Below are 24,652 nucleotides of genomic sequence, written 5' to 3' on the forward strand. Positions count from 1 at the left end.
GGTAATTATAGACCAGTGAGCCTTACTTCTGTTGTAGGAAAGGTTTTGAAAATGATTATAAGAGATAAGATTTATAATCATCTAGCAAGCAACAATTTGATTTCAGATAGTCAACATGGTTTTGTCAATAAGGCAGGTCATGTCTCACAAACCTCATTGAGTTTTTTGAGAAGGTGACCAAGCATGTGGATGAGGTAGGGCAGTTGACGTGGCATATATGGACTTCAGTAAAGCCTTTGATAAGGTTCCACATGGTAGGCTGATGGAGAAAATGCAGAGGCATGGAATTGAGGGTGATTTCGCAGTTTGGATTTCTTTCTGAAAGAAGGCAGTGAGTGGTGGTTGATGGAAAATATTCAGCCTGGAGTCTGGTTACTAGATTAGATTACTTACAGTGTGGAAACAGGCCCTTCGGCCCAACAAGTCCACACTGACACTCCAAAGAGCAACCCACCCAGGCCCATTCCCCTACACTTACTTCTTCACCTAACACTACGGGCAATTTAGCATAGCCAATCCACCTGACCTGCACATTTTTGGACTGTGGGAGGAAATCGGAGCAAACCCACGCAGACACAGGGAGAATGTGCAAACTCCACAGAGACACTTGCCTGAGGCTGGAATTGAACCCGGGTGTCTTGCACTGTGAGGCAGCAGTGCTAACCACTGTGCCACCGTGCCACCGACTAGTGGTGTGCCACAAGGATCTGTTTTGGGACCACTGCTGTTTGTCATTTTTATAAATGACTTAGACGCAGGCACAGGTGGATGGATTAGTAAATTTGCAGATGACACTAAAGTCGGTGGAGTAGTGGACAGTGCGGAAGAATGTTACAGGTTTCAGGGGGACTTGGATAAACTGCAGAATTGGGCTGAGAGGTGGCAAATGGAGTTCAATGCAGCTAAATGTGAGGTGATGCACTTTGGGAAGAATAACAGGAAGGCAGAGTACTGGGTCAATGGAAAGATTCTTGGTAGTGTGGATGTGCAGAGGGATCTTGGAGTCCATGTGCCATAGATCCCTGAAAGTTGCCACCCAGATGGGTAGTGCTGTGAAGAATGCATATGGTGTTAGGTTTCATTGGTAGAGGGACTGAGTTCCGGAACCGCAATATCATGCTGCAACTATACAAAACGCTGGTGTGGCCACACTTGGAATATTGGGTACCCCATTACAGGAAGGATGTGGAAAAGGTGCATTGGAGATTTACCAGGATGTTGCCTGGTCTGGAGGGAAGGTCTTATGAGGAAAGACTGAGAGACTTGGGTCTGTTCTCATTGGAAAGAAGAAGGCTAAGGGGGGATTTGATAGAGACTTACAAGATAATCAGAGGATTAGATAGGGTAGATAGTGAAAGACTTTTTCCTGGGATGATGACATCAGTTTGTATGAGAGGGCATAACTACAAATTGAGGGGTGATAGATTTAAGACAGATGTCAGAGGCAGGTTCTTTACGCAGAAAGTGGTAAGGGTGTGGAATGCCCTACCTGCTAATGTAGTCAACTCAGCCACATTAGGGAGATTTAAACAAGCCTTAGATAAGCACATGGATGATGATGGGATAGTGTAGGGGGACGAGCTGAGAATAGTTCACAGGTCGGCGCAACATCGAAGGACCTGTTCTGCGCTGTATTGTCCTATGCTCTATGATGAGGTCTTTGTTAAACAGGTTCAGGTTAAGCCAGGCCTCCTGTGCAGCCAAACCACTCCCTCATCTACATCCTGTGGCGAGACACAAACAATACTGCACATTACCAAGGAGTGTGCCCTCTACAGGCTAAGTGAGGAAATAATCATCAAATGGGGAAGCTATCACTTGGTTCTGGGAAGTTGTATTTGTCAAACAAACAATATAATGCTGAGGACAAACAGAGGCAAAAACGGAAGAAAAAGGAAGCAAAATCTGTCCTCTGGGTCCCACCACCTCAAGGGATGTCCTGCTCCATGTGTCCAAAGATCTGTGGTGGAGAATCAGCCTATTAAGTCACATGACGTCACATGGCACAAACTTGTAAATGTCATCCTTCAATTGTGGGACAAGTGACAACATTCCCACAACTCTTTCAGGCAAAGCATTCCAGACTCTCTTACATAATGTTTCTGCACACTGTCTCTGACTCTTTTACCTCTCGCCTATATCCTGTTCCCTCTGTTAACTGACACATCAAACCCCACTGCAGATCATATTTTGGCCTTTGCAACTGGGGGCTAGGTTTTGCAGGCCCTCAGGATTTGCACACTGCAGTTCAGCATGTGGTAGGGCGGCACGGTGGCACAGTGGTTAGCACTGCTGCCTCACAGCACCAGAGACCCGGGTTCAATTCCCGACTCAGGCGACTGACTGTGTGGAGTTTGCACTTTCTCCCCGTGTCTGCGTGGGTTTCCTCCGGGTGCTCCGGTTTCCTCCCACAGTCACAAAGATGTGCGGGTCAGGTGAATTGGCCATGCTAAATTGCCCGTAGTGTTAGGTGTGGGTTGCGCTTCGGCGGGTCGGTGTGGACTTGTTGGGCCGAAGGGCCTGTTTCCACACTGTAAGTCTAATCTAATCTAATCAGTGCCAAGCTGAGAAAACTATTGCTGAGCCTGCAATGGGAATGTGTCAGGGTACTTGTACACAACAGGTCCACCAGGTGGCAGAATAACCATGTTCATTTCACAGTAAATATTCAATGAGACTAAAACATTGAAGATTGAGAAATGTGGTCAATTACTGACTATAGTTCAGCAACAGCAGCAAGCTACGAAATTCCCCCATGAAAGGCAGGAAGCAAATCCAAACATATGGCTTGTACAGGATGGTAAATAATCTGACCGACATTAATCCCACAACAGAATCTTATCATTAGAGTTCTGTGTTTCTTGCAGAAGCTGATTTCCATTTTCGACTAGTCCAGCACTTCACTCAACATAAAACGAGGTGAGGGGATTAAATTAGAATGGAGTTGGAGTGGGGAACATTCACTCCAGCCATCGAGGCATTCACCACTTTCTAAACACCTCAAGTTTATGAGTGGACACACATGCTCCCTCTCTCCAAGGATATCTGGGTATGAAGGTAACCAAGGAAGACAGGCAGGCGGTTGGGAACTATGCGCCTCCATGGCCCACTGCCCATCCCAGCGCATGGCCACCTTGGCCAGACCCATGAGCAGGCCGTTCAACATGCCTGCATCCCTCTGCACTGGATGGCCAAATATCAGAAAGGCTGGGCTGAAGTGCAGCCAAAAGAAAAATAATAAGTATTTTTTAAAATAACTAAAAAGTGGATGCAGTCTCCAACAACCAACATGCACACAGTCCATGCATTTCACAGTACCAGAGAATATACAATTTGGCTGGGAGACTGTGTAACCACATAGTTACACAGTATTGCTGTGTGCAACACCCTCCAACCCCACCACTGGAGGAACCCAGCTCCTTTTTTTTATGTAACCATCACTAAAGAGTCAGAAAGAATGACTATACAATTAATAATTAAGAAGCATTGCCCACAGGGGGAGTGCAACAACAGAACTAAAAGCAAGTGTAGGGAGAGAAGGAGCGTTTGAAGAAAAAAATTATTTCAGAGTCGGAGACAATGCATTCCCTCTCCTTTGGTGGCCGTGTCTCCCTCAGTGAGACTCAGCTGTTAGGTATTTTTAATCAACCTGTTCAGATCTGTTACAAAACATTTCAGGAGCAGTTGGGACTTTATCCTGGATCAGAGGAAATGGCACTACTACTATACCACAAGACCCCTCAGAACTCAACTCTTTTTTTTGTGTGATCCACCACCAAATTAATTAATTCAAGCTCCACCACCCAGAAGGACAAAGGCTTCTTCCTAACAGCATCAAGCGCTTCCCTACACCATGTGGACAGCAGCAGTTTAAGCTGACAGCTCATTATCACGCTTCCCAGGGCAGTTAGGGATAGGCAACAGGTACAGATCAAGCTAGCAATGCCTACATCCACTGAATGAATAAAAACATACCAGAGTGTACAATAACACAAGTGAAATTATTCCTACAGTAATTTCATGGATTTTAATAAAGCCATCTGTAACATTCACAAATGGTAAAAATGATTGTAATCACAAGCAAAACACCATGTTGCAAATCTGAGGGAAGAAGGCAATACTGGGGAAACTCAGCAAGACTTGTCATATCAGTGAAAAGAAAAACAGAGCTAATGTTTCCAATTTGTGATACTTCATTGGGACTGATTTATAAACCCCGCTCCAAATGGCTACAAGAATGCAAGATGCTAAAATTTAAGCACTGAAGCTCAAGTTAGCTGCTTAATGTAGAGAAAAACTGGTACCTTGACATTTAAAGACATACATTTGTGTCATTAATTATTGAATGTTTTATAAAAGTGGTCATTCAGCCGGGTTTCTAAGTTAAAATGGAAATGAGAATGTTTTTGTAAATGAGCATGAGTCAAAGAATTTATGAAAAGTGCAGTGATTCCCTGCTATAAACACACAGTCACAAATTACGAGAAATATTGCCAGATAGCAGAATTTAATAAAAGCATACTTATACAGCTTGAAGTGAGTAATAGAGAATTGGAAATCTGCTTTACACTGCTACCAAGTATCACAGAACTGAGTTAATTCCTTTTATTTATTCCATATTGTTCTGTAACACATAGGGTCAAACATCACTGGAAGGATGAGGCATTGCCAGACTGACTTAACTCAGCCCCATAAGAGACAAGGAGCAAAGAGAAAGGACAATTTTGTTCCTGGAATCTGGGAGTATAGGATAATGGAATCCATGCCTTTTAGGATAGATATGGGGAGGAAATTCTTACCGATTGGTCACCTTTAGATGTGAAAGTTAAATCCAGCCCAAAATCAGCTGAATAGGAACACAGGAGTAGGCCATTCGGTCCATTGAGTCTGCTCTGCCATTGTAGCTCAGGTTTAATCATCAACATCAATACCACTTCCTCCATATTGTGTCCATATCACTTGATGTTACTGGTGTTTAAAAATCTATTCCTGTCTGTCTTGAACATACTCAGCCTCCACAACTCTCTGGGGTGGAGAATTCCAAAGATCCACAGCCTCTTGGTGAAGAATTTCCTCCCCATATCTATCCTAAAAGGCATGGATGCCATTATCCTATATCCCCAGAATCTAGGAACAAAATTGTCCTTTCTCTTTGCTCCTTGCCTTTTATGGTGCAGAGTTAAATCAGTTTGGCAATGAAAGCTGATAGCCTGAATTTTGGCTTGAAATTCCTCATAACGAAATATTAATTGGAGCTATGTTTGCAAGTCAGTAATGAGAGGCCACACAAACCTGGTGAATGTTGCAGATGGAAATGCTACACAATGGTTCAACACTATTTTGAGTTTAAAACACAGAAAGGTCCCACTAGATGCTCATAGAGACTGAGTGATGAATGGACTTTAACATATGCTTGTGCCATGGTTTAAACACTTGACTGACTGGGCCAATAACATTCTCAGTCATGGCATCTCTCAAAGCTTTTATTGGCTGAATGAACATCACATGTCTCTTGATGCATGCGCATCTGTTCTTGCTGAATCACTGAAAGACAATGAGACTTCACGTCGGACACCAGATTGAGGTAATACATTGTAGTTCTTCACACAGCCCTGCCCAGAGCATACCTCTGGAATAAAATCCTCAACATTTTGTACAAGCTGCAATACAAAGTTAAAATAAGATAGCTTCATAATGGATAAATGATGATTGCTTTGGAGAGAGACGTTGATTTTATGAACTCCATAAATTAATCCCTGGGAGAACAGTTCCGTTTCCTTAGCAAGGCTGGGAAGCTCATGAATTTATTACTTGTAATAAATTTCCGGATGAGAGGAGGTTTAACTGGATGCTTGGTCAATGAACCAACTTCCCAGATCCCAGATCAAGTCATTGAAAGTGCAACTGATTCCTTTTGTGCCTCCCTTAGGATCTTGTAAAAAAAAATCATCGCCAGGGTATGTATGGAATGAGCTGGCAGAGGAAGTGGTGGGGGCTGGTACAATTACAACATTTAAAAGTTATCTGGATTAGGAAGGGTTTAGAGGGATATGAGTCAAATGCTGGCAAATGGGACTAGATTAATTTATTATATCTGGTCAGTATGGACGGGTTGGACCAAAGGGTCTGTTTCCATGCTGTACATCTCTACAACTTTGTTAATGGCAGATGTCACCTGTCTTCCACATATTCAATCATCTTACCCTGTCACACAGGTTAACCCCTCTCCAGCCTAGAATACACACATTATTACTGAAATCCATCTTGCTCACGTCAGTGAATTCTGCTTGTCAGGCATGGTAAAGAGAGTCGATGAGTTAAATTGTTGCATCATTAAAGCAGTGGGATAATTGCACTGCATATTGAATATTATTAAACTACACTCTGTGCTTGGAGTAAAACTTGACAATGTCCCTTTGAGATGGTGGGAGGATAAATTCGAGAGTCTTGTGTACTCCACTTGTAACCAACTGGGACCAATGACTCAAGTGACATTCAAAATATAGATTCAATTATGCTGCTTGTCATCCAAACAAGTGTATTTCACCCATGAATGTATTAAAGTTTTGGTTATTAGCAGCAAGAACATTGTGAGGCTGATACAGTGAGAGCATGAGATGCTGAAAGGAGGAATAGAATGTGCGCAGCTTTTCCACATTATATCGAAGGTCAAGTTAACCTGGGGGTCTCTCTGCTACATCAAATGGAATCTTGATTACTGTCTGACACTAACAGAGGTCTGAGATGTCTATCCATCTCCTCAGATTGGAATCTCTCAAATGCTTTCTCAAATAAATCTGTGCCAAGGAGAGGAACAAGATAAAGGGAAGAGGATGAAGGAACATGAAGAGTGACATCACAATGTGTAACTGATTCCTCATTCCACACTCTATTGCTCCTCTCAATGTACCAATGACTTGTTTCAGCAGGCGAGGGTTCAAACGGTTAAGACATATATCTGAGCATGAACTGCAATCAGCCTCCAGTAATGTGTTGTCATGTTTGATATGCCTGTAAAACCACAGCAATAATAACCATCTGTCTTGTCAAATTGTTAGCAACAACATCATCATGGTTTTCATCATCCAAGCTCAGAAAGTGTCAATGGGACTAATACAAGGTCTACAGACACATCAGGAATTTGGCACATTAAACAGAGAGACTTCAATTTCATCTTTTTGGAATTAATATTTATTCATTTCCCCTATCAAACTCTGAGCATTCAGCCAGCATTTTAGTATAAAGATTTCAATGCTTAGCAGTTAAGAACTGATGAAAAATGAAGTAGATGAGGGAATTGGTTGCACCAGCTGTCCGCATATATGTCAAACATAGCAACTTATTTAAAAACAAAATTAGGATCATAATTTTGACTTGGATTTCTCAACATTCCAGGATGTTGGTCAACTGTAGAGATATATTAGTCACTCAGTGAACTAATCAAATATGAACATATGGATTTGTCACTTAATGAGCCAATCAGGTGATTGGTGACACAATTGACCAATCAAATATGGACTGCAGGATTTGGTGACTAATTAACCAACCTGGTCTGGATGCAGGGATTGGCGACTCGATTAAATGTTCAGATATGGACATAAAGACTATTCCTAAATGATCCAATCAGATATGGATGCAGGAATTGGTCACTGAGTGGGCATATTTGCTCATGCAATATGACACATATCTGCAGAAAAACTTTGTTGAAGGATTGGTCAGAACTGATCTTGTGCTTCAAATGGCCTTGAACGTTATGTTCTGAAGCTTGAAGTAAGCAAGCCATCTGACAGGGTGAATCTCTGCAACAACAACTTGCATTTATTTATACAGTACCTTTAAATTGGAAAAACTCCCATGATATCTCTGAGGAGCATTTTATAGGGCTGAGAGATGGGGAGTAGATAGTTCATGAAAGGATTTGAAAAAAAAGATGAGAATTTTTAAAATGGTAGTATTACCGGACTGTGAGCTAATGCACCACAAAATTTCTGCCATATCTTCTCATGTTAAATTTCAATTAAACCTTTTTATGAGCAACCTGCATAACATTTCTCCATTTATTAAAGGAAATCACATTTAATGGACAAAGCACTTTGCCATTATCGGGCACTAAGTCATTTTTATCATTTCATTCAGACAGTAAAAGCTTCTCTCAAAACACTTCCACTTACCCAGGAGTCATTTGTTACACTGGAAATATTATCATTAATAACACTGATGGAAGCTATCCAGATAAATAGTCCTCTTCGCTGAATGGTTCAAATAGCAGGGGCGCAGAGATTAAAGAGCAAGAAGGATTGTCAGCCTCTTTGCTTTTGATTTTCACAAAAGGATTATCAAGCCTATGGAACAAGTTAACCAATGGACAGTGCAGTGAACAACTAACATGGATCCAAAATAATATTGAACATATTTCGGAAGAAAGACAGGTAGAGTTGGAAGACCAGTGAAGCAAATAGCTTCCTTATTTTAAAAAATGTATTCTAGAGTATCTAATCCCTTGTACTTACAGGGATAGAAATGCAATATACTACAAATGTGCCTCCTGGCTTGCTGTAGTCATGTGACTCCTATCATAAGCCACCCACTGCAGGAAGCCATCTTACAGCCAAGTCAATAAGTTCACAGTGCAAGCCAGACTTTTATCCCTGTAACACAGTGCCAGAGGGATGCTGGTATTGAGTACTGAAGGGCTGAATAGAAGTACAGTTACTAAAAGTGCCCACTGCAGGAAGCCATCTTACAGCCAAGTCAATAAGTTCACAGTGCAAGCCAGACTTTTAGTGCTAGAGGGATGCTGGTATTGAGTGCCAAAGGGCTGAATAGAAGTACAGTTATTAAAACTGCTGAGAGTTGTTAGAAGTCACAGAAAAGGAACAAAGAAACAGGCAACAACTGAAAGCATTGGGCAAGCCACATCGGCCTACAAATGTTCCTTACCTGGATTAGAACTGGCAGTTCTTTTTTTACTCATAATGACAAAATGTGAAATTGTGACAGATTTTAATTAACAAACCAGAACAGCTATGAGGATATGCCCATCTATTACTGCTGGGGAGAGACCGCTACACAGTAAACTCCACAACAAATGTTTCTGAGCAATTCAATAAAAAAGAACTGTAGAAATCTTGAAAACCTTGATGACATACTTTGAACCCCAAATGAATGTATCCTATGAATGGTAAGTGTTCAATGTGAGGGCACAAGGTGGAAAAGAGTTCACTGTTCAATATGTGACCTAATGAACACAGCTCGCAAAGACCTGGGCCTTGCCCAACTAAAGGATGATTGAATTCAAAGCAGGATGAATTAGGAATAAGAGAAGCCTCAGTGAGAGCATGCTTCCTCGTTAGAGAGGAAAAAACCTACTCTCAGGTTTTTAAATTGCTTTCAGTGGATCTTTAAAATGCTACATCTTCTGCTGTTTTTTCCCTAGATCCTGAGGTAATCTAGCTACCAGCCCCTGATTGCTGTTAAAATCATTGCCATCATTGTTGGTATTTTTCTTAGGGAAATCCATTTGAAGTATTCATGTACTGATTGCAGAAATCTAATTGCTTGTTTGCTTTCTCCTTCGTGACCTTCACATCTAGGAGTGTCATGATATTTCATCAGCAGGGACTTTCTCTTGATTACCTGGTGCTCCAAACCCCTGTTCCTGCATTTTTCTCCTTTTGTTCCACAGGGCAATTATATGAACTCAGTTCCTGTGTCCCAGACTCTGCTGGAACCTGAGATTATTTACAGCATGCGTGTAGGATCTGTTTCTCACTGCCTGAATCTTTGCTGATTTGTACTTATAATTAACTGATGCTTCACCATTTGCAAACTTATTACTGCATCCACATATCAATGACTGACCTGACAGGCAATCCTTAAATTCATTCTCATTTAGACTTTGTTTCGTTTCTAAAACTGACACCAGGGATCTAATGATGAAGTAGAAAGATTACTCCATTGAGTCGATTGCAACGTGTGGGGTCCTCCTTGCTCAGAGGGAAGGTGACAAAGCAAATAAGAGAATATAAGAAAAAAATCCCGTAAAAGGGAATCCCAAAGTCGTCTTTGGATTACAAATAATGGAAGAGTGGTTAAAGGAAACATGAGGCTAATTGGAGATCAAAAGAAGATTTATTTATGGTGTCATTGGGCATGACAGAGGTACTAATTAAATAGTTTGCATCTATATTGACAAAAGAGGAGTATGCTACCCAGGTGCATGGTGACAGGGAGGGGAATGCAGTGATTAGCAAAGTTCAAAATTAATAAGGAAGACTATTTGGATAGACTGTTAGGTATTTTAAAGTTGATAAGTCACTGGGACTGGATGAGATAGATCCAAGGAATTTGAAGGAAATACGAATGGAAATTACAGGGGCACTGGTCATAGTTTTTCAGTATTCCTGAGACGGAGGAGGGGTACAAGGAGACTAGAGAATGCAAACTTTACAGCCTTGTTCAAGAACAGTTATAAGGTTAATCCTGGCAATTACAAACCAGTGATGGGAAGGCTTCTATTCGGGATAGAATTAGTAGTCGTATGGTAAAAGCTGGGTTGACTAAGAAGAGTCAGCATGGATTTCTGATGGGGAAATTGTGTTTCACTAACTTGCTGGAATTTTTTTGTAGAGGTCACAAAAAGGCTCAATGAGGGTGATGCTGCTGATGTGTTATTTACATGGATTTCCGGAAGCCTTTTGATGCAGGTCCTTGAAGGTGGGGTCTTTCCAAGACTCTCACTGCCATTGTCCTTCTAGATGGAAGTGGATTTGGAAGGTGATGTCTCAGAACTTTTGGTGAATTTCTGCAGTGCATCTTATTGATAGCACACACTGCTGCTACTGAATGTTGACAGTGGGGAAAGTGGATGCTTGTGCATGTGGTGCTTTGTCCTGGATGGTAGTCAAGCTTGTTGAGCGTTGTTGGGTTTAGCCCATCCAGGCAAGTGGGGAATATTCCATCCCACTCCTGACTTGTACCTTGTAGATGGTGGACAAGCACCGCAGAGTCAGGAGGTGAATTACTCGCTGCACTATTCCTAGCCTCTGTTATGACGGTTCAACCGTCACCGTGTTCGTTTTCGGAGGAATGAGACACCGGGTCAGATTCTAAGAAACAGACTGCTTTATTCGAGAGAGAATCGGTTACAGCTAGACATTTGTCCAGCTGGAGAAGGCGTTCTGATCTATTGTTCTCTTTGTCTAGCTTTTAGCCCCTCACATCCCAGTGCTACATCCTTATTTGGTAAGAAGCGGTATTCTCTAATAGTATTGGTTCCAGAAGAGATAAGATTCAGTTACCTCAGTATGAGCTACGTGCAATCTAACACGGTTTCAATGTCCTGTTATCTGTTCACCCTCCCTGTGGCCCCATTATGCCATCAGTGTTTCAGTCTGTTCTTAGTGTAACATAATGGCTTACTGTTGTCTAGTGAAGCTAACAGTTTCCAGACTTGCTAGTACTACCTTACGTGAGCACTACCTAACAATAAAGTTTCTGAACACAACCTACCCTTAATAATGCTTCCTAACACTCCCTCCCTTGGCCTCGAAAGAGGCCACACAAAATACAGCAATTCGCGCGCAGCAGTCAGGACCCGGATGGTCGGTGAGCGCCACTCCATCGCTCCTCTGCAAGGCCGACCAATTGGCTCAACCGGGCTTGTCTGACTCTAGGGAGACATAGTTATAGTGGAGAGGAGTCCCTAAGCAGCATACAACTACAGAAAGCATTCCGCGACGCAAAATCCCTACTCTATGCGCCTCTCCAGTTCGCATACAATCGTTAAGGCACAAGAAGCAGTGAAATAATACATAACAGATGTAAGCACTTAAAAGTTGTAAACATATACAAAAGCCACCTCAAAACCAACAAAACGATTAATGAGTATGATAACAAAAGCGAAGAGAACCAGAGGAAAACACAAAGTGGATGAGTTAGGACACCTGCAGAATGAAGCTCTGCTGTTCAAAGAACACCCAATTGTACAACCTCCCAGTAAAGTCGGTCGTATTATACCATGACACCTTAAAATAAAATTTCAAACTACTGACATAGTGTCAAATCTTTTTGCAATAGGATTCAATGAGCTCTCCTTCCTTCCTCAAGGGTTGTTGTTAAGTCGGTTCTGGAAAATGACACAAAACTGGCATTTTCCTTCGTCAAAAATACAGTGAATACAATGTCAAACTGCTGGGTCCACGATTTTCCTTATATCAAGCTGCTTTGCAAGCCAGAAACTTGACCAGATTCCCGACACGGATACAAAAGCCAGGCATCTGCTAAAACCACATGACCACAGGCCATTATTCTGAAGGTCAATGCACGACTGTGCCTGTCTTAGGTTGTCCCTCACTCGAGGAATCTTACCCGTCATTGGCGAACCAGTCACCTTCACTTGACCAATAAAAACCCACATCCATTTTACAGCTGTCAAGTACGGACACGGGCAGTGGTAACTGGCTTATTATTGTGAACAGTGGCCGTCGAGACCAATCGAAGCCATTTAGGAATACCAAATGATGGCTAGGAAATCTCTTGAGTGAACAATAGTCTCTTGAGTCTCGAGGCATATAGCACTTCACAATCTCTAACTGCAGCATAAAAGCACAAATTTACCTGTTGTCAATTTGAACGGGAAAGAGAGAGAAAAAATACACAACTAGGGGGTCTCTGCACCTCAGCCCTCACATTCTGAGGCCCTAATATGGGAAGGATTAGAAATGAGAGATACAGTTATAAAGTAAAATCATAAGTTGTCCCGTGCTTCCCTCGCAGGCATATCTCCTCCATTCCCTCTGATACCGATCCCGTAATCTTCCATCGGGTGCCCCCATCACAGGCTCCTCCAGCCCCGCTGCCTGGTATGCGGGTGGGGGGTTATCCTTTCCCGTCAGGGCATGGTCGATCGTATGTGTCACAAGCGTCCTGATACATGGTATACAACAACAACCACAGGTAATAAAGATAGCAACAGAAATGCATAAACCAAGGGCCAGCTGTCCCAGCACAGTTCCCCATCTACCGAATGTGCTATTCAGCCAATCTATCACTGGGTTTTGTTTTTACCCCTGACTGCTCAGAAATGATGCCAGTTGTCGTTCCCCTCCATGTCGTTATCAAAAATCATAAGCGGAATGGCTCTTTCTTCCCTTTTTAGATCAGGACACCCCCGCCCAAAATGCCCTATCCTTCCACAATAATGGCATCCTGCCTGTGGAGACCTTCGTCTCTGCCCCTGTCGCTCAAACTCTCTATCAAATGCTCCTCCTTGTCTCTCCCTACTCCCTTTCTTCTCTGCCCTACATGCTATCACTCGCTGCTCCGTTTGCTCACTTTTGGCTGCATTCTTCTCCTAATTACCTCATCAACCGCAGCTACCATCATTTACGCTTTCTGTTCCTGTCACTCGTCCTCTCTCTTTACAAACACTTTCTGTGCCCCTCCTAACAATTCATTTAATGGATTTATCCCACTTCACCCTTCTATCTTCCGTATCTTTCCCTATCCAGCATCCCCATATAAGTCTCCTTTCTCCCGCAGTAAATAGTAACATTCAAAATAGACATTAACTCAGCCCACAAATACAGACTGGGCCTCAAAAATAAATTAACTTGTTCTGACAATCCTATCGGATTCTCAACCAGGACCGTCATTTCCTTTTAAATGTTCCGACCTCCCCACTGGTGAGGGGAACACACACAAACCCAATCTCCTTGTCCCCTATCAACACTTCCCGAAGGGGACAAGTCGTTATGTTCTTCCCTGTCTCTTTCTTTTAAGAAATTTTCCAATGTTCCTATCTTCTCATATGCTCAAACACCAATTTATCAATTCATGCTTGACTACCTTTAATGTCTGTAACTAACTTGTAAGCATATTCATATATTTACGTCCATTTATTCAGTGTTTAATATTTAAAATGTAAAATGCATACAGTTCCCAATTTTGAAATCCACTGTAACCGTCCAGATTTAGTACCTTAATTTAGATCCAAAATTAGTTTTCTTATGTACTCCTGGTCAATCATTACTCAATTAAAATACTTTAGGTCGTAAAAATAATCAGAGCTGTCTTACAACAATTTGTCAATTCAAGTTAAAAACTTCTAACGCATGCACAATGGTCGAATCCAAGGTCACAGATAATAACCATGGAAACTTTTGTTTCATACAACTACCCACTGTCGAACGAAACTTCGACTGTCCTTCATAAATTGCTTTTATGTAAAAATAAAAGAGGTTAGTAAGAAAAGTAGTTAGGGAGTCATGACTCATAAAAGAACAGGAGTTATTAGCCTTAAAAAATCATGTTAAGATCACATAAAAAGAAATCACTTTAAACAGCAGTCCCGGAATTCAAGCTCTAGAAACAAAAACAAGAATTCAATCACCAAACAAACAGATGCATCTAAATGATGTTAAACAACCATAACAATCACATCCAAAACAGTCCCGGGACTTACGCCCTAGGTGACAAGACTTAAACATTCAATCACTATCAAACAGATGAATTCAAGCCAGAGCACAAAGTGTTAAACTGCCTGTTAGCAGAGAAGCTTTCAGCCAGTCTCTCTCTTTTACACAGACACACCGCTGACGCACGCAGCAATAGCTTTTTCTCTCTCTTTGGGCAACAATACAGACTTTTACAAACACAGAAATACTTATACACACACAGATTTTTACACACCCAGAGACTCTATCTTTCTCATAAACAGACTCCCTCTCACACACACACAGTCGCTCTGTCCGGAACTCTGTCTGTCTCTGTCCCCTCGTACCGTTGCGTCCGTTATTATGTCAGCGCAGTGGAAGCTTCCCAGTCCCCAAGTCCGTCAGCGCGTGGGTTTATACTCCCGTAACCCCAGTACCCGTGTCTTACACTATCCCCCGACCAAACTCCCGTTCTGGGAGCCGTGCGGTCCGTAAGCCACAATCGCCTCGCCTCCTACCTCCAGGATTTTGAAATTGCAGAGCTGTTTCCACGCACACCTGGAGAAATCACCGACTCACCACCAGGAGAGAAAACGAATGAAAGAATAGTACTCACCGATTCTAGGACTTTCAATCTGCAGTGATGTTCCAAAGCACACCTAGACGGTTCCCTTGTCTAACAATAGGAGGCTACAAACATATGCCTCACCGTCTCCAGGAATTTTAAATTGCAGGGATGTTTTAACGCACACCTGGAGGATTCACTTTTATAAACATAAGAGACCAAAAATAAATAACTCACTGTCCCCAGGACTTTTGAAATTGCAGAGATCTTCCCACGCACACCTGGAGAATTCATCCACTCTAGGACTTTCAAATTGCAAGGCTGTTTTAACGCACACCTAGAGGATTCACTTTTATAAACATAAGAGACCAAAAATAAATAACTCACCGTCCCCAGGACTTTTGAAATTGCAGAGATCTTCCCACGCACACCTGGGGAACTTACTCTTCTCACTACAGAAACAACAAATAAAAAGAACTCACCGTGTCCAATACCTCCGGCTTATCCGGGATGACCAACACACCTAAAGAACTCACACTTAGAACAAGCGATTCTCTGTCGTCTACTCACATCTGCAATTTAGGTTGGCAAAGGTATTCGAGACGTCGGAACAACTACTAATTTAGAGTGGTCAATGCCTACTGGAGACCTTTGTACAAAAGGCGTCCCCGTACCCAGTTCAGAATGGCCGGCCGCCCGGCGGCTCTCAACCCCTGCCAACAAACGTGTCTCCGTTCCCTCCGCACGTCAGGGGTCACCATCTGTTATGACGGTTCAACCGTCACCGTGTTCGTTTTCGGAGGAATGAGACACCGGGTCAGATTCTAAGAAACAGACTGCTTTATTCGAGAGAGAATCGGTTACAGCTAGACATTTGTCCAGCTGGAGAAGGCGTTCTGATCTATTGTTCTCTTTGTCTAGCTTTTAGCCCCTCACATCCCAGTGCTACATCCTTATTTGGTAAGAAGCGGTATTCTCTAATAGTATTGGTTCCAGAAGAGATAAGATTCAGTTACCTCAGTATGAGCTACGTGCAATCTAACACGGTTTCAATGTCCTGTTATCTGTTCACCCTCCCTGTGGCCCCATTATGCCATCAGTGTTTCAGTCTGTTCTTAGTGTAACATAATGGCTTACTGTTGTCTAGTGAAGCTAACAGTTTCCAGACTTGCTAGTACTACCTTACGTGAGCACTACCTAACAATAAAGTTTCTGAACACAACCTACCCTTAATAATGCTTCCTAACACCTCTGACTTGCTCTTGTAGCCATTGTGTTCATGTGGTGAGTCCAGTTGAGTTTCTGGTCAATGGTAACCCCCAAGATGTTGATAGTGGGGATTCAGTGATGATAACAACAATGAGTGTTAAGAGGCAGTGATTAGATTGTCTTTTATTAGAAATGGTTTTTGCCTGGCCTTTGCGTGGCATGAATGTTCCTTGCCACTTGTTAGCCCAAGCTTGGATATTGTCCAGAACTTGTTACAATAGAACACGGATAGCCTCAGTATTGGAGGAGTCAGAAATGGTGCTGAACATTATGCAATCATCGGCAGTTATCCCCACTTCCGACCTTGTGATGAAGGGAAGCTCATTGAAGATGGTTGGGCCTAGGATACTACCCTGAGGAACTCCTGCAGAGATATCCTGGAGTTGAGATGACTGGTTTCCAATAACCACTATTATCTTCCTTTGTGCCAGGTATGACTCCAACCAATGTAGAGTTTGTCCCCTGATACACATTGATTCCAGTTTTTCTTGGGTTCCTTGATGTCACACTTGGTTGAATGTGCCTTGATGTGAAGGGCTTACCTCACCTCTAGCATTCAGCTGTTTCATCCATATTTGAATCAAGGCTGGAATGACATCACGAGCTGAGTGGCCCTGACTGAACCCAAACTGGGCATCACTGAGAAAGTTATTGCTGAGTAGGTGCTGCGAAGTAGCACTGTTGGTGACACCTTCCATCACTTTATTGGCGATTGAGATTAGACTGATGGAGTGATGATTTGCTGGGTTGAATTTATCCTGCTTTTTGTGTACATGACAGACCTGGTCAATTTTGTACATTGCCGGGTCAATGCCAATGTTGTAACTAATGGAACAGTTTGGTCAAGGGCATGACAAATCTTCAATATTATTGCTGGAATGTTTCCTGAGCTCATGGCCTTTTGAGTATCGAGTGATTCCAACCATTTCTTAATATCATCCGGAAGGAATCAAATTGGCTGAAGACTAGTGTCTGTGATGCTGGGGGCCGCTGAAGATGGTTGAGATGGATCACCAATCAGCACTTCAGGCTAAAGATTGACGTGAACGCTTCAGCCTTATGTTTTGTACTGTTGTGCAGGGCTCTTCCATCATTGAGGATGGGGATATTTGTGGAGCCTCCTCCTCCAGTGAATTTTTTAATTGTCCACCATTATTCACGACTGGATGTGGCAGGATTGCAGAGCTTAGACCTGATGTGTTGTGTTATGGGACTGCTTTGGTCTGACTATCGCTTGCTGCTTATGCTGTTTGGCATGCAAGTCATTTTTTGAGGTAATTTCGCTAGACTGACACCTCATTTTCAGATAAACCTGGTGCTGTTTGTTCACATCCTTTGCACTCTTCATTGAACTGGGGTTGATCCTGTGGCTTGATGGTAATGGTTGAGTGGGGAATATGCCGGGCTGTGAGGTTACAGATTGTGCTGGAGTACAATTATGTTGCTGTTGACGGTCCACAGCACCTCATGAATGCCCAGGCTTGAGTTGCTATATCTGTTCAAAGTCTGCCCATTTAGCAGATTGTGTTGTATGGCATTATGGGGTATATTCTCAATGTGAAGCTCGGACCTTTGCCTTCACAAGGACTGTGTGGTGGATAATCTTACCAGTATTGTCATGGACAGATGCAACTGCCTCCAGCAGTAAGGATGAGGTTGAATATGTTTTTCCCTCTTGTTGGGTCCCTCACCATCTGCCGCAGACTCAGCCTGTAGTGGATGATTTGCAAGATTATGGATGTCGAGACCCAACTCAAGAAGTCAACGCCAATCATGATCAAAATGTAGTGTAATAGATAGACAGTGGTCACCAGTTGAAGCTGCAATTGATCAAGAATTTGCAATTAACAATGTCTGAAGTCAAATACATTAATAGGTCATGATCTTCTCTCAGATTTTGAATAGGTGATGATGAACAGATGTAAAACAGTGGAACAATTTATTGGATTCATTGACTGTTTACCAAAAGTCTTGCCTAATTTGTTGCTGGAGTATGTACCTTTATGTCAACTCACTGCCAAGAATGTACAGTAATATAGGAGCACAGAGCAAGAATTTAGCATTCACTAAAATCATGCAAATAATGATAGCAACTCCATAGGGGAAATACTATGATGTAAATGATGGAGGCACCTCATAGTATGACACTCATGAAATGGGACTTGGAATAACCCTACTGCAACAAGATCAACTGGTTGCATTTCCATCCAGAGTATTAATTCAAAGAGAACAATGCTATACACAAATTGATGGAAAATAATTCCAGATCAGTCTCATAAACATTTTCAATGTGAACAATTTAGACCAAACAAAAAAAAACAGTAAGTCCAAACACAAGTCACTTCACAGCATTTTTCTTAAACTATTACTTTCTGCTGCAACGCATCTACAAAGAATATTACTCCAATTATCAAGCTATCATCTGGGTGTGACATACAAGCAATGAAAATGATGCATATCACTAACATGCTATTGAGAGTAGTGCCCCCAATAATGGCAGGAGAGGATGCTATGACAGAGTGTGAAATCTTCTAGATCCAACGGGAAGCAGCATTTCAGCATGTTCTGGAAGTCATCAAAACCAGCAGAGACACTAAATGTAAACCAGTACCTTGATCAAATGGAACAAACTACCCAGCTAACTACAACTCCCCAACTTGACAAGGTGAAGAGGCAAACTGATTCCTGTGGTCACAAAACATATTGGCACATATGGAGATGGATTGACAGCTCAAGATGGCATCTAGTACAAAAGAAATAGAATCATTATCCTTCAGGAATTGAAATGAGTGATCCGAAAGAACATAGCTATAGACCCCCAAGAAATTGAGCTGAGTCTGAGGAAGGCGAGAAGTGTTCAATTGGCCAAATGTGAGCAACAATATCAAAGATTGCAACAGCTCAGGCCAATGCTTGTAATGAGTACCAAGCTAGGTTGATGACAAATGACATCCAAGTTAGACTGTGGGAGAAGGTGGAAGTACGCCTCTCAATCTCCTAAGAACTCATTTGTTTTGTCAACGCCAATTATTAATCTGAGTATTGGCAGGCAGACCTGAATTCAATGACTACTGTTGAGATTATATAAGGGCATTCAGTCAGGAATACCAGGAATTGTGCTGAGCAATAATGGCCCTTAGTTCATGAGTGAAGAATTGAGTCACTTGATAAAGAATTTGGAAACTTGACACCATCTGTCATCTTGACACTGTCCCCAGTCAAACATTTGGAATTGGTAGTGAATTAGCTCACATTGGATGCAAAACATTAACTCTGCTTTCCCTCCACAGCCTGCTGAGTTTCTCCAGCAACTTTGATTTAAAGACTTTATGTGCAATGCGTGTGTGGAGTCTGATGAGAACAATTAACTCCTAATACATGAGAACAGTTGTGTAATTCAGTGCAAATGAAAATGTATGCAAGATTTTAGTTCGTTTTGTGTATGAAAATAGGAATGTTTAGGGTAGAAATGCAAATTGTACTCACGTACCTCCTGTTTGCCAGTCACGTGACCACTGCAGGCATCTATCTTATAGTCAGTTCAAGTAAAGACATAGTACAATCCAGACTGTTGTCCTCTGCACTAGCAGGAATTATTGCAAGGACCAGGGGACGAAGGGGAAAAAAAGCGGAGTTATATTTAGATGAGAACAGGAGATAAAATTGTAAGATTTTCCCTGAAAGTTTGAACAAAGAGGAAATGTCACTTTTAAGATTAGCATCTCTTCCAGATTCCTTTCTCTTAGCCAAAAGCCTGTGGGTTCGCAAACCAGGGAGAATGGAGAGGACAGATGTGAAAGCAGAGTCAGTAGTCACTCAGAGTCCAACAGAGATCTCTCTGCCTATGTATTCTGTGCCTGTGAGCTTCCCTCCACTTCACCTGATGAATGAGCAGTGCTATGAAAGCTTGTGATTCCAAATAAACCTGTCGGTCTATAACCTTTTGTCATGTGACTTCTGACTTTGCCCACCCCAGTCCAACACTAGCACCCTGACATCATTCAGGCAGAGGACAGCAGACTAGGTGCAGCCCACATCAGTAGACAAGGAGAGTGCAAAAAGGCAGCTGTCTAGGTATTTTCCCTCAGTCTCAAAAATCAGCCATACCTGCTGATTGGACTGTGACAGTACTATAAGCCTGATTAACTGTCCTCATCAATCTTGCACTGATTAGATGTTAAACTTTACAAACCATTACCAGATACAGAGAATGAACACTGTTTGAAAACATCAGATAATCAAACATTGTAGTGAACAATCTGCTGATTATAGAAGTGCCACAGAGCTGGGAAATGCCAGTGTTAACATGACTAATGCTGTCATTTTAAACCACTCACCAACATCACAAATTCATGATCCATCTGTGAATAAGTACTTTGCTGTCTTTAGAGCAGATCCATGAACTAGCTGCATGATACATACAAATTTGTTCCGAAATAAAGAGCAAGTGGACAATTTCATAAATTAAAATCAGAACATAATGCTTTATTTTAATTGACTTGTAAGAAGTGCCGAAGTATCTAAAAACCTAAAGATGAAATCTCATTATGAATTGTTCAGTACTTACACTCTGCCAATATTTCAATTAAATTCGCCTGTGGAAAAATTTTTGCCATCAATAATAATAATCCTTGGAGCATCCCAGTCTTTTTGCTTTTCAGATCCACGTGTTTTGTTTAATCCTTAGATGAGGCTCGAAATTAAACTCAGAAAGTTACTTGAGATTAATCACTATCCAATTGACCAGTCATGAAGTGAGTGCAGGCTATATGGTAGGACATTGAGTTTTAATCTGAATTAAAGACAGCACATAACACACTTGTTATCCCCTCTTCCGCGGTTACGTTAGAGCCCGGGTGTCTCTGGAAAAGGAGCACGCGGTGTCCACCAACACCCTGGAGTTGTTCAGGGAGAGGTGGGCACCGCAGGGAGTGGAGTGCATTATTTCCCCCTCCAACTCTACTTTGATTTAATCCCTGCCCTCCCCTTCACTGTTTGATCACACAGCATTGCCCTTTGATGTGAAGGGCACTGCTTGTCACTGGCCACTCGGGTGTTTCCCTTCTTCCTGGTGGTGGGAAAAAAAGAGAAAAAAAACACACTTGTTATACGCATGGCCATGACTAACACTGAGTCCCACTTCAGCTCAGCAGCTTGGCATGAACAGCTCAGTCTTTCTCCTTTGACATGCCTTCTCCTTGCTCTACTCTTCAGAAACCTCTCAGAAATGATCAACTGGAGTTTTCCTACACAGTTTCTTTCTCCATCATCTACAACACTGAACCTTCCTAAAACCTCTGAATTTATATTCATTCTCATGGGTCCTTGAAATGTTCATGAAGCCACTTTAGTCTTATAAAGGTTTACTTCGTTTCAAAATATCCTTTCAGGTGTGTGGATCTCTTTGTCTGAAAATTCTGTCTTTGATGTGAATAATCTTCCATCACTCTTCCTCATCCTTGACTTCTCAGTTGTCTTTCTCAGACTAGTCCTATTCTCCGAGTGTGATATCAAGGAGCCCTAGTAAAACTGAAATCAAAAGATATTGGGGCAAACTCTTCAGTGGTGGGAGTTATACCTGACACATAGAAAAATGGTCATGGTTCTTGGAGGTCAGTCGTCTCAGCTCCAGGGCATCTCTGCAGGAGTTCCTCAGGGGAGTGTCCTAGGCCCAATCATTTTCAGCTGCTTCATCAATGACCTTCCCTCCATCATAAGGTCAGATTGGGGATGTTTGCCGATGACTGCAGAATGTTCAGCACTGTTCGTGATTCCTCAGATACTGAAGCAGTCCATGTTCAAATGTATCTGGACAGTATCCAGGCTTGGGCTGACAAGTGGCAAATAACATTCACACCACACAGAGGCCGGGCTATGACCATCACGAATAAGAGTCAACCACTGCCCTTTGGCATTCAACAGTGTCACCATCACTGAATCCCCCAATATCAACACATTGTGGGTTATCATTGACCAGAAACTCAACTGGACTCACTACATAAAAACATTGGCTACAGGACCAGGTCAGAAGATAGGAACACTGTGGTGACTCCTCAAAGTCTGTCCACTATCTACAAGGTGTAAGTCAGGAATACTCCCCACTTGCCTGGGTGTGTGCAGCTCCAACAACACTCAAGAAGCTTGACACCATCCAGGATAAAGCAGCTGCTTGATTGGCACCATATCCACAAACACCCACTCCCTCCACTGCCGATGCTCAGTAGTAGCAGGATGTGTTGAAGAAATTCACCAAAGATCCTCAGACAGTACCTTCCAAACCCATGACCACTTCCATCTTGAAGGACAAGGGCAGCAGGTATATGGGAACATCATGACCTTCAAGTTCCCCTCCACTCACCATCCTGACTTGGAAATATATCACTGTTCCTTCACAGTTGTTGGGTCAAAATCCTGGAATTCCCTCCCCCATGGCATTTTGGGTCAACCCACAGCAAGTGGACTGCAGCAATTTAAGATGGCAGCTCACCACCACCTTCTCAAGGGGCAACTAGGGATGGACAATAAAAGGCTGGCCAGCCAGTGACACCCACATCCCACAAATGAATTTTTTAAAAATCAGATATTTTATACGCACCCTATTCAAAGATAAAGGAGCTGGTTGGATTTGAACCCAGGCCTCCTAGCTTAGAGGTAAGAACATTACCATTGCACAACAAGAGACCGCCAAAGGTTTCAATTATTTGAGTCCAAGACACAATTATTTAGAGAATCAAGGGTTTGAGGATAAGGCAGGAAAATGGAATTGATGGTGATCAGATCAGTCATGATCTTAATGAATCACTGAATGCACTCAATGAGATGAATGGCCTACTTCTGCACCTATGGCTTTGATATTTTTAACCAACCTGTTCAGATTTGGGATTTGAACTCAGGCTTCCTAACGCAGAGGTAGGGCACTACCACTGTGACACAAGAACCTCTCCGGTTTATGGTCTAACTCTCTGGGACAGCTAAACAAGAATGACCATCCAGTGCAACTGATCTGATTCCTTATCAGAGTCACAAAGTGACAGCAGGTCAGGCAGCATCCGAGGAGCAGGAGAACCGACACTTCAGGCATAAGCCCTTCATTAGGAATGTTGGAGGGGTGGAATGGAAGGCTGAGAGATAAATGGGAGGGTGGGGGTGAGTCTGAGGGGAAGATAGCTGGGAAGGCGTTAGGTAGATGCAGGTGGTGGGTGATGGTGATAGGTCGGTGGGGAGGATGGAATGGATAGGTGGGAAGGAAGTTGGACAGGTGGGACAGTTCAAGAGGGCAGTGCCAAGTTGGAGGGGTGGATCTGGGGTGAGATGGGGGGGGAGGAGAGATTTGGAAACTAGTGAAGTCGATGTTGATGCAGTGTGGTTGAAGAGTCCCAAGGTAGAAGATGAAGCGTTCTTCCTTATCAAGCTGGTGAGCTGGATTATTGTTCACTATTGCACTCCTGTCCAGTGTTCTCATGTACTGCCAGACATACGTTTCACAGGCTATTCAAAGTTAAATGAAAGGTCTACCACGGTTTCATACCACTGTTACCTCTTCCAACTATTGCAACAGATATTCTGTATCCATGGACCCATTTATGAGCTAATTCATCATTACACAGGACAAATTAGATTTGTTTCTATGGCAATGAAACCTTGAGCAGTTTGCAGTAAAATTAAACTTGGGTCTTTTAAATGTATGTAAAAGATTGTATGATTTTATTAATATGGATTCTGGATTAGTGGTGCTGGAAGAGCACAGCAGTTCAGGCAGCATCCAAGGAGCAGCGAAATCGATGTTTCGGGCAAAAGCCCTTCATCAGGAATAAAGGCAGTGAGCCTGAAGCGTGGAGAGATAAGCTGGAGGAGGGTGGGGGTGGGGAGAAACTAGCATAGAGTACAATGGGTGAGTGGGGGAGGGGATGAAGGTCATAGGTCAGGGAGGAGAGGGTGGAGTGGATAGATGGGAAAGGAGATAGGCAGGTAGGACAAGTCATGGGGACAGTCCTGAGCAGGAAGTTTGGAACTAGGGTGAGGTGGGGGAAGGGGAAATGAGGAAACTGTTGAAGTCCACATTGATGCCCTGGGGTTGAAGTGTTCCGAGGCGGAAGATGAGGCGTTCTTCCTCCAGGCGTCTGGTGGTGAGGGAGCGGCAGTGAAGGAGGCCCAGGACCTCCATGTCCTCGGCAGAGTGGGAGGGGGAGTTGAAATGTTGGGCCATGGGGCGGTGTGGTTGATTGGTGCAGGTGTCCCGGAGATGTTCCCTAAAGCTCTCTGCTAGAGGCGCCCAGTCTCCCCAATGTAGAGGAGACCGCATCAGGAGCAACGGATACAATAAATGATATTAGTGGATGTGCAGGTAAAACTTTGATGGATGTGGAAGGCTCCTTTAGGGCCT

General features: G+C 42.8%; 1 long non-coding RNA gene across 2 annotated transcripts; it reads right to left on the minus strand.

Moving 5' to 3' along the window:
- Window positions 1–11,106: 11,106 nt before the first annotated feature.
- Window positions 11,107–15,444, minus strand: LOC132827972 (uncharacterized). Of its 2 annotated transcripts, XR_009646064.1 has the most exons (3): window positions 15,282–15,298; window positions 15,052–15,187; window positions 11,107–12,927 (listed from the first exon to the last, which is right to left on the minus strand). It is a non-coding gene; the product is annotated as an uncharacterized LOC132827972 (long non-coding RNA). The 2 variants fall into 2 exon arrangements; XR_009646063.1 differs by having other exon boundaries at window positions 15,052–15,444.
- Between the last annotated feature and the right edge of the window lie 9,208 nt (window positions 15,445–24,652).

This window comes from Hemiscyllium ocellatum, chromosome 25, assembly GCF_020745735.1.
Source record: "Hemiscyllium ocellatum isolate sHemOce1 chromosome 25, sHemOce1.pat.X.cur, whole genome shotgun sequence".
Classification (NCBI taxonomy): Eukaryota; Metazoa; Chordata; class Chondrichthyes; order Orectolobiformes; family Hemiscylliidae; genus Hemiscyllium; species Hemiscyllium ocellatum.